Source organism: Cupressus sempervirens, chromosome 3 (assembly GCF_028749045.1).
Source record: "Cupressus sempervirens isolate cs-2001-9-10 chromosome 3, ASM2874904v1, whole genome shotgun sequence".
NCBI classification, from domain to species: domain Eukaryota; kingdom Viridiplantae; phylum Streptophyta; class Pinopsida; order Cupressales; family Cupressaceae; genus Cupressus; species Cupressus sempervirens.
In genome coordinates, this window is record NC_143120.1 from 257,189,800 (window position 1) to 257,199,608 (window position 9,809).

The following is a 9,809-nucleotide window of genomic DNA, read 5'->3' on the forward strand; positions in this document are numbered from 1 at the left end:
TCCTTCATATAGTATTCTAAGCTAATTGTATGCATGAAAGAATGAAAGAAATAAAACATTCATAACACTTTGACACAAGATATGGTGACCTAGAAATCTTCCAATTAGAAAGTAAAAATAGGGTGGTGATGATACCCATAAGTTTTAGTACTACAACATAAATTTAACGTGTTACGACTTACAATTTACCACTTCTAGTGATTTTCCCTATTAGGAGAAATAAGGATTGTGAGGTCCACCTTGTTAAAGAATTTACAAATATATAATGAAGTATGAACTCGATTAGGACATTTAGCAAAATAATGTTAAGTCTACCCTGTTAAAGGATTTGATTGATACACCTATTAGAATGAATCAATAGTTGATCTCTATTGTACAACTCTACTTTATTGAATGGGATTACTTGTATTACAATGATCACCTAGCTATGATTCATAATTCTTTACTATCCCTTATACTTCTTGTAATCTTCTTTAATTCACACTCATACACTCCTTATTCTTCTTCACATGCATATATGGATATGATATAATTCATTACCTTCTGAAATTGACTACAATACCAAATTCATCATAATTCACAAAGTCAACCCAACTTCTATAACTTAGGTTTTGAAGAAAAACTCAGTGTTGTTCTGATACATAGAAAACACTATAAACACTCAGTAAACTTTGGCACTTAGATGAGGTTGAAGATAAATCCATTCTAATCACTCTTCAAGTAGCTCAAAATCGATCAACATTGTGTGACTTGGTGAATACTTAGAAACATGGTAGCTATTGAATCACTCAGTTAACACTAGATGACTTGGTCAATACTAGATTCATAGAGTTAACATAGTGAGCTTAGTCAACATCGTAGAGCTTGAGCTATACTATAAACTATCTCTAATTCTTGGTAGATGTCGTATAGGTTGACATGAGCTAAAAATTGTATATTTAGCTTGGTAGCAACTAAGACACCATTTGACTAAGTGTTGAGTCACTGATAGACAATTTGACCTTAATGTCAACAATCTAGAAACCCAATTCACATTAGTGAAAAAACATTTATCAAAACAAAAACTAAATACTCAAAATTACAAGTCAGAAACTTTCTTTATCACTATAACATGTCTTCAACTTGGTTTTGACTTCTTGCTACTATAGCTTGCTAAAGTACTCTATTTTATGATTTTTAAAATTGCTTTTGTAAAAGATATTTTCTACTTATTTGTACATGTATTTGCATATCACTATACTACTCCCCCATACATATATCTCTTCTATACACATATGGTATTCTCCTCCTTTATTAGAATATTCATAAAAATAATCTTAATATATTTTATGCTCTCCCTTTGCTTATTAAACATATTTACTTTATTTACTTCTCCCCCTTTTTGACATAAATGTGAAAGGTGTATAATATCTACAAGTTAATACCAAAATGTGACAAGAAATTAGATAGTATGTTTAGGATTAGTACCATAGTTACATCATGTGGTTAGCTATGTAGAATTTATCATCATGGATGAGAGTCTTTGCATGTGTAATGTACTTTTGCAGTGCATCCATGTTTGGAATAATCATGCCCTAAATTTTTGCAAGTGTTGTCATGATTCTGGCTTATTCCCTCAATAATTATACTTGAAGATTTGTTAGATATCTAATCTTTTTATAATGTGCAAAAGTATAATGTGGATCCAGTGATAGCTGGTGTGCACTTGCCTTCATATCCTCATCTATCTTGGACAATAAATCCTTGAGCTCCTTTGTAAAGATAGATGTGTAGCTCAGTTTGAGAAACAATGAAACAACATTACTAGGAGATGTTTCTAGTGAATCAAGAATGTTAGATAGTTTTACTTGATCTAATGCAATCTTCAATGCAACTTGTTCCAACACTTTGTTTTCAAACTTCCTTTTAACTCTTTACAATAGTTTTTCCTATCCGTTTAGATCTTCATTGTACTTGTAGATAATTTTAGCTAACTAATCTAGAATAGTTTATTTTCTATCAACCTCAATACTCAGAACATCAACAAATATACTCTTTATATCCTCAAGAACTTGATTTTTCTTTTTCTTTTCTCTAAGCTTATTTTTTTTAGCCCTTTTCTTCAAGAGTTCACCTAGGATATCCATTTGATCAAGGGTGAGGATAGAGATATCATAACTTGGAATAGCTATGCCCTCATCTAGATCAATTTCTTCCTCTTCTTCTTTACCCTTAATCTTTAGAATGGTAGAAACAATTTCTTTACCCTTATTGAGAACTTCAGTGCTTAGTTGAGACTGCTTCTAAACTATCATTGCACTGGCTATGGATACACTTAGTATTGAGACTATTGTAGAAATAGATGGAATAAAAATAAATGTAGAAATAGAACTAACAATAGGAATAAGCTTGATGTTGGAAGAACTTGTTGTTTGATAGATGAAGTACTGGGAACTTCAATCAACATAACACTTGATAGTAGAGATCCTGATATTGGTTGGGTGCTAGGTGTAGCAATGGTAACCATAGCCAACTTGGTAGAAGCCTTCTCTAAGCCTGATTGAACTAAGGTTTTTCTTAGAGAGTGAGGAAATGAAGTCATGACTAATGTTGCAATCTTCTCTGCATCAATTTATTCAATATTCTATATTTCTAGAAGACTTTCCTTAGTGGCTTGCTATCATTCCTCCTCATCACCAAGATCAACATCATCTATTTCAATGTCCTTTATTTGTTCTTCTTATTATACATCCTCATTTTCACCATCCTTGTCATCAACATGCACCAAAAAATCATTGGGTTTATGCAACCCATACATGTTCTTCCTTGTGGTAGAAGCAGACTGCACCATAGATTCAATATCTTTAACCAATATCAAACCTGTGTTAAATTTGAGAGTGAGCTTCTTTTCATTTTGCTTCAAGGATTCCTTCACCTCCTTTTCACTAAGACTTTGAATAAGCTATTTCAAAGTTTGTTCACAGATGTCCTTGGTATTTTTTATTGCACTATCCCATCTAGGCTTAACTACATTCAAAATTTCATTAGATATTTTCTATGAAAGCTTATAAGGTGAGTATTTCCACTTGCCAAATTTTTCCATAAGTGTATCTTCTATCTTCTTTTTCTCTTCATCACTTCTAGTCTCATACTTAAGAGACTTAAAATATGCCATGCCCACTCCTTCTTCCATCTTCTTTAACTATTTTTGAAGTGTAGGTCTGGACATTTTGAAGATAATCTATTCTGCTTCATCTTCACCCAACTTCAGCTTCTTTTTGGACTTGGCTACTCTTCTTGTAAATACTGCAGGGGAAGACTTAGTAGGTTTAGTTATAATAACCATCCCCTTCTTCTTGGGAGGCTCTTCCTTCTCAGATTAATTTTACTCTTCTTCATCATTATTTTCTACATCATCCCCTTTTTCTTCAATAAGAATTAGAGGAGAGCTCGATGACTTTGCATTCTTAATTATCTTTTCTATCACTTTCATTCTCTACTTATTGCTTGAGGTAGCTTTATCTCAAGCTCAATTCTTTCCTTGGCTTCATCATAGGTTTCAAAATAGGTGGTTTTAGGACCCATAGACTCATTTTGTAGAGCTTCAATGATATCCTTAGTGTTATCAATGTTAACCTCATAGTCTAGAGGCTTAACCCATGCCACTCTAGGTCCAACAGCTTAAATGTAAAATTTGTCACAATCAACCATAAGACATATATATCTTGCTCATAGTCTTCTAAAAGCTTCTTGGGTATCCTAAATCTATTTTTCATCTTTTCCTTGAAAGAATCAAAGTAATTATCCATAATGTTGCGAAAATTCTCACCCATTTTTGCTATGTAATCATTGATTTGGTACAAAAGTGGAACATCCTTTCTCCATACAATAGATCATTTGTAAGGGAAAGGATTTTGAAAAAAGAAAAATAGACATGTCAAAGGAGAACTAAACTTACATGGGGTTTTTCTTTGACACTCTAATGCTTTCCATATTCTTGTTGAATTGTATCAGCAACAACTCAATAAGGTCAAAAGATAAGTTGTTCTTCACCACCTTGTATGCCAGATCAAAAGCCTCACATGACATGATGTTCAATTGGCTAGAGCTATATATCTTGTGAGAAATCACATGGATTCCAAACTTCAACCCCATGTATGTCATTTTTTTAAGCTTCATGCCTCTTCCATCCCACTCAACAAGAGTTTTCTTTGTCAGTTCTACCTGGCGTAGGGTTTTAGTGGTCTTAGCTTTATTCAACATTGGAAATCCAATGATTTTGTGTATCATATTCTTTTTTATCAAGATAGGGTGATCTAACCACAACTATACATTATGAACTTGGATTAGAATAAATTTGATCCACTTGACTTGAAAGTCCTTTGGCATATGTAGAATATGTGTTAAGCCCTTTGTTTCCAAATGATTAAGCTTGAGTTTAAGAATATCATCCACAGATAACTCATTGAATGCTTCATTTATTTTCAAGATTCCAAGCTCTTGGTTTGAACAATGATAGAAAGAAAAAATATCATGGACAAGAAGTACCTTGGGTGAAATTTGTGATTTCACTCTAGTAAGGTCTAGTACCTCTACAATTGATGGACTCATCTTGAATGTGAGAACCTTGTGATCCACTCCATGAACCAACATTTATAATCCTTTCTTTATTTCTCTACTCAAAGATGCCATTGCTTGGTAGGGTTTCAAAAATAGAAAAATCTCACTATTACATTTCCCCTAATTTTTGACCAATGTAAATATTCACCTATGAATTCTCTTTTGCCTAATTTGGTAAAAATTTCAACCAAATTAGGGTTTCCCAATTTGGTCAAAATTTCTACCAAATCAAGTTTAATAATGACAAAGAAAACATCATCTCGTGGGCAATCATGTTTGTTCAATGAGCTCTAGAACCACCATGTCTCTTCTCCCAACTAGTGTACTCTATTGAAGCAACAAAAGGGTAATACTAATTTTTGCAATTTTTATAATGCAAAATCAATGGATTTAACATCTTCTTTCATGTCTTGTCTAATCAAAAACTAGCTACTTAACACCTCTTAAAAAATTTGTGGATCTACTATATTTTAGTGGATGCACTATGGGGATCTATACATATGCTTGACAACTTTCCTTTTTATTATTATATTTATTTTTTAAGAAGCACATCTACCATGTCTTATTCAATAGATATGTTAGAGCATATAGCTGATGCAGGAGCATCCAGAGGTAGAAGGGCAATCTTGTGTCACCCAAAAAACATGTACTTAGACATAGTTTTGTTTCATATGTTTTCATTTCTAGATACTCATTTGGGTCAAATAAAGGTTCCAACTCTCACAATTCCACTATTAGTGTTCTGGGTTAGAGTTTTTAAGCACCTTGGGATATGTGTAAATGTCAAAAAAATAGGACTATGTAATTGAGACATCATTATGATGAGTTGGAAGGTTTAAATTGGAGGGATGATTAAAATTATAATTTAGAGCATTCCAAAATAAGAATCAGGTCAAAAGGCTACACGGTTTGAAAGTTATCGCAGTTTTTCAATTTTTGGAGACCTCCTAAGAATGCTTCAAAGTCAGGTCCAGGGCATTAAATGAAATTTTAGAGGGACAAAAAATGGGGGATGAGTGAAGCTAGTCCATAGGGCTATAGAGTGCTTCAAGAGCTTTTAGAAAATGTAAACGGTTTGTTAATTGGAGCTACGGTTCAAAAGTTATGCCTCTTGGAAGTTCGGTTACCATTTCTAGATTCTTCTAATTTTGCACCGACTTCTAATGCTACTTTAGGAGCCTTCTATTTTGGCAGTGGATGCCATCTAGCACTTTCTAGAATTTATTCCTAATCCTTAACGCTTTGGGGTCTATTTAAGAACATTTCTGGCATTGTAAAAGGTAGTTCAAACTAGAGTTTGAGAGGAGGTACTAGAAGGAGAAATTATCTCCAATTTTATACTATTGTAAGCCCATAGGGCATGTTTTGGAGTCTATTTACTCTACGTTAAGTGTATTAGCATATTTTCATAGTTAATAAAAATTCCCTTTCCTGTTGTGTCCATTCTATACTTGGGTTGTGTCTCCATCAATATCCCATTTTTTATTTATCAAATACTCTAGAGGAGATGTACCATTTCACATTTAGAAGATAGACCAAAGCATATATACCATTTCCAATTCTACAGAAATGCTTGACTAGTTTCTTGGTTTTTCTCTTTATTTTTAAGAGAAGTGCATCTAACATTTTTTATTTGATAGCTAAACAGTAGCATAATTCCCTTGCAATTTTAGTAGATATACCAACATAAGGTTTGATAGACCTATTTTGGGGGATCCATTGACTAATCATGTAGATAGTACATACACAATGTATTTGGATGGATATTCCCTAAATCTAGTAGATAAGCTTTTCCATACCTTTTTTAGAATGGTATATTATGCTTCTTTTCACTGACTTGATAACTCTACCTATTTCTATAAAATCTATTAAAAAAGAAGGCCATGTATGCTTCTTAAAGACCTTGTAAACATTAAATGTGTTAAACAATTGGGTTTGATTTTATTGGGTAACATTGAGCATGCTTTAAGAGATTGGTCATGTGTTGCTACTATGAAAGGTCAAAGGATAAAATCCAAACAATATTTAACATGTTGAAATAGTTAATGAAGATTGTCATAAGAAATAGTAGTTTGAGGGTGCGTGGTCATGGAAATTATAATTATAGAGACCTATATGTTGGAAATACAGATGGAGTAACTGGGGAGGGGGGGGGGGGGGGGGGGCAGGGGGGGATGAATCAGTTACCACAAAAAAAATTCACAGACCCCTTAGATGTCTTAAATAAGTAGTTATTGATGTCACTTAGTAGCCACATAGAAAAATTCTATAACTTGGTAGATGAATTGTGTATTAACTTATTACTAATCTTTAAGCATTCAAAAATATTAAAATGCATGCAAAAGTAAATAACATGAACACAAGAGACACTAGATTTAACGTGGAAACCCAATATGGGATAAACCACACGTAACTAGCTACCAATTTTCATTCTTCTGGAGTGAGCCCTATTAGGATCCAACCCTATTAAAGGTTCCAAAACACACTATTAGGTGTGACCTTGTTAGAGGATTTAATCACGCTACTAGGAGTGGCCTTGCTAGAGGACTTTAGAACAATTTAGTAGAACTGTACACCTTGTTAGAGGATTTACAAAATGGCTGTTAAAGCAACTATGTTAAGAGATTTACAAATCATTGCTACAATGATGAAAAAGTAACAATGAAGTGACTTGAATGAGATGCAGTTGCACTTTTCTATTATAGATCTCTATTCTACTTCAATAGATCCTCACTGATCAGATACAACTCTGCTACTCCTCAAGGATATTTGATCCTTCTTCAAAATTTTCTCACACCTTCCTTTTCACAAAATCAACTCACTTGCATACTCACTAGTTACAATTAGAATCCACAACTTGACCTTTTATTTATACATTACAAATTGTCAAGTTTGATCATTTACAAGTTACATTCACTAATAAACAATACATCATTCAGCTACAAACATTATATGAAATAAATAAAATTTATTTCCCAAAATAATGAAATCCTTCATTGGCTGACCCTGCTCGGTAAACACTACTCCATAAATGATTTCCTGTGTTGACCAAGTGAAGCTTGGTAAACACTGTGAACTCTGCAAAAAAATCTTTTAGAGATCGAGTGAACTTAGTAAGAACCAATTTTCCTTCGTTGACCTTGTGAGCTTGGTAGAAACTATCTTCTACCATTAAATCCTTCAGCACCCGAGTGAGCTTGGTAAAAATTGTCTCCATAGTGTAATATTTAGGAATGCTTGGTAGACTTTGTAATTCACTTTGCTAACCTTCCGAGCTCAGTAGACTTTGTCTTTTACTTAGCTAACTAGTTGAGCTCGGTGACTCTATCTGATAACTAATATGACATTTGTGTAATATCAAAGACAACACACAATTGAACAATTATATTAAAAAATCTCCCTCTTTAGCATTGATGGCAACACGACATGTCATAGTAGAATGAAATATGAAAACAAGTATTTTCTGAAAGAATGTTTCTCCTTCTTAGATTTCATTCCACAAATTTCTCAAATATAGTAATCTCCCTCTATGAAGGAATTATATAGCTTCTTTTCAAATATCAAACTTTTCACATACTATTCAAACAGATTCAAATTTTAGAAAGATATGACAATATACTCTCCCTCTTTGACAACACATGCCAAAGGCAACACAAACCAAATGAATAGCAATGTACCTTATGTATTGATTCATATGCAATATTCTCATGACTGTACTACATCAACTAAAAGATCTTCAACTTGATACCTATTGATGCATCACTAAAACTTCATTTTAGTGAGCTTTAGATAGGGGAATGACCCCTAACTTACCTCTTAGATACAAGAATGCATCCTTAGGTAAAGTTTTTTTGAATATGTTAGCAATTTGTTCTTTTGTATGGACATATTCCAATCTAATCTCCTTATCCTGCACCAATTCTCTGACAAAGTGATACTTAATTGCAATGTACTTATTTTTTGAATGCATTACTAGATTTTTGGGTATGTTAATTGCACTTGTATTGTCACAGAACATAACAACAGGTTCCTTGATTTCTTCCTTCATATCTTCCAATAATTGTTTGAACCAAACAATATTAGAATAGTTTACTGCTACAACAACATACTCTGCTTCTGCTATGGATTGGGATGTATAATTTTTCTTTTTATTGGTCCAAGAAACCAACCTCTTTCCAAGAAAGAACGCTCTTCCACTTGTAATTTTTCTATCATCAATGTTTCCTACCCAATTTGCATCAATAAACATTTTAAAATCCATATTACCTCCAAATTTGTACCATAATCCATAATCTTTAGTGCCTTTCAAGTATCTCATGATCCTTTTGATTGCCATCATGTGATTTTCTCTTGGTTTTACTAAAATTTTTGATACAATACCAACTACAAGAGCAATATCTAACCTTGTATGAACTACATACTACAACTTTCCAATCATAGATCCATACAATGTTTGATCTACCTCCTTTGATTCATCATCCTTGGTAAGTTTCAGTCCAGTACACATAGGAGTTCCAACTAGTTTATAGTCTTCCATACCAAAAATTTTTAGTATCTCCTTGATGTATTTAGATTGAGTGATGTAGATGCCATTCTTACTCTATTGAATTTGAAGACCAACAAAGAATTTGATCTCAACAAACATTGACATCTCAAATTCCTTTTTCATTTGCTCTAAAAATTCTTTGCAAAGATCATCATTCCCCATGAAAAAAGTATCATCTACAAATGTTTCTGCCAAAACAATCTTATTATCTGGTCCTTCCTTCATATACAAGCTACTGTTATCATTAGTTGTCTGAAAACCAATCTGAATAAGATAGTTATGCAATCTGTCATACCATGCTCTAGGGGCTTGTTTCAGATGATACAATGCTTTGTGTAATTTTCAAACCATGTCCTTCTTGTCTAGATCAACAAAACCTTCAGGCTATTCAATGTAAACTTCTTCATCTAGTATACCATTGAGAAATATTGACTTGACATCCATCTGATAAACCTTCAATCCTTTGTATGTAGCATATGTAAGTAAGGTTCCGATACCTTCCAATCTTGCAATAGGAGCAAAAGTCACTCCATAATCTATTCCTTCTTCTTGAAAGTATCCCTTGCATACTAGTCTAGCTTTATTCCTTGACACCTTACCGTCTTCATTCCAATCACTTTTTTATCTTTAGGCTTAGGTACAAGAGTCCATGTCTTATTTTTCT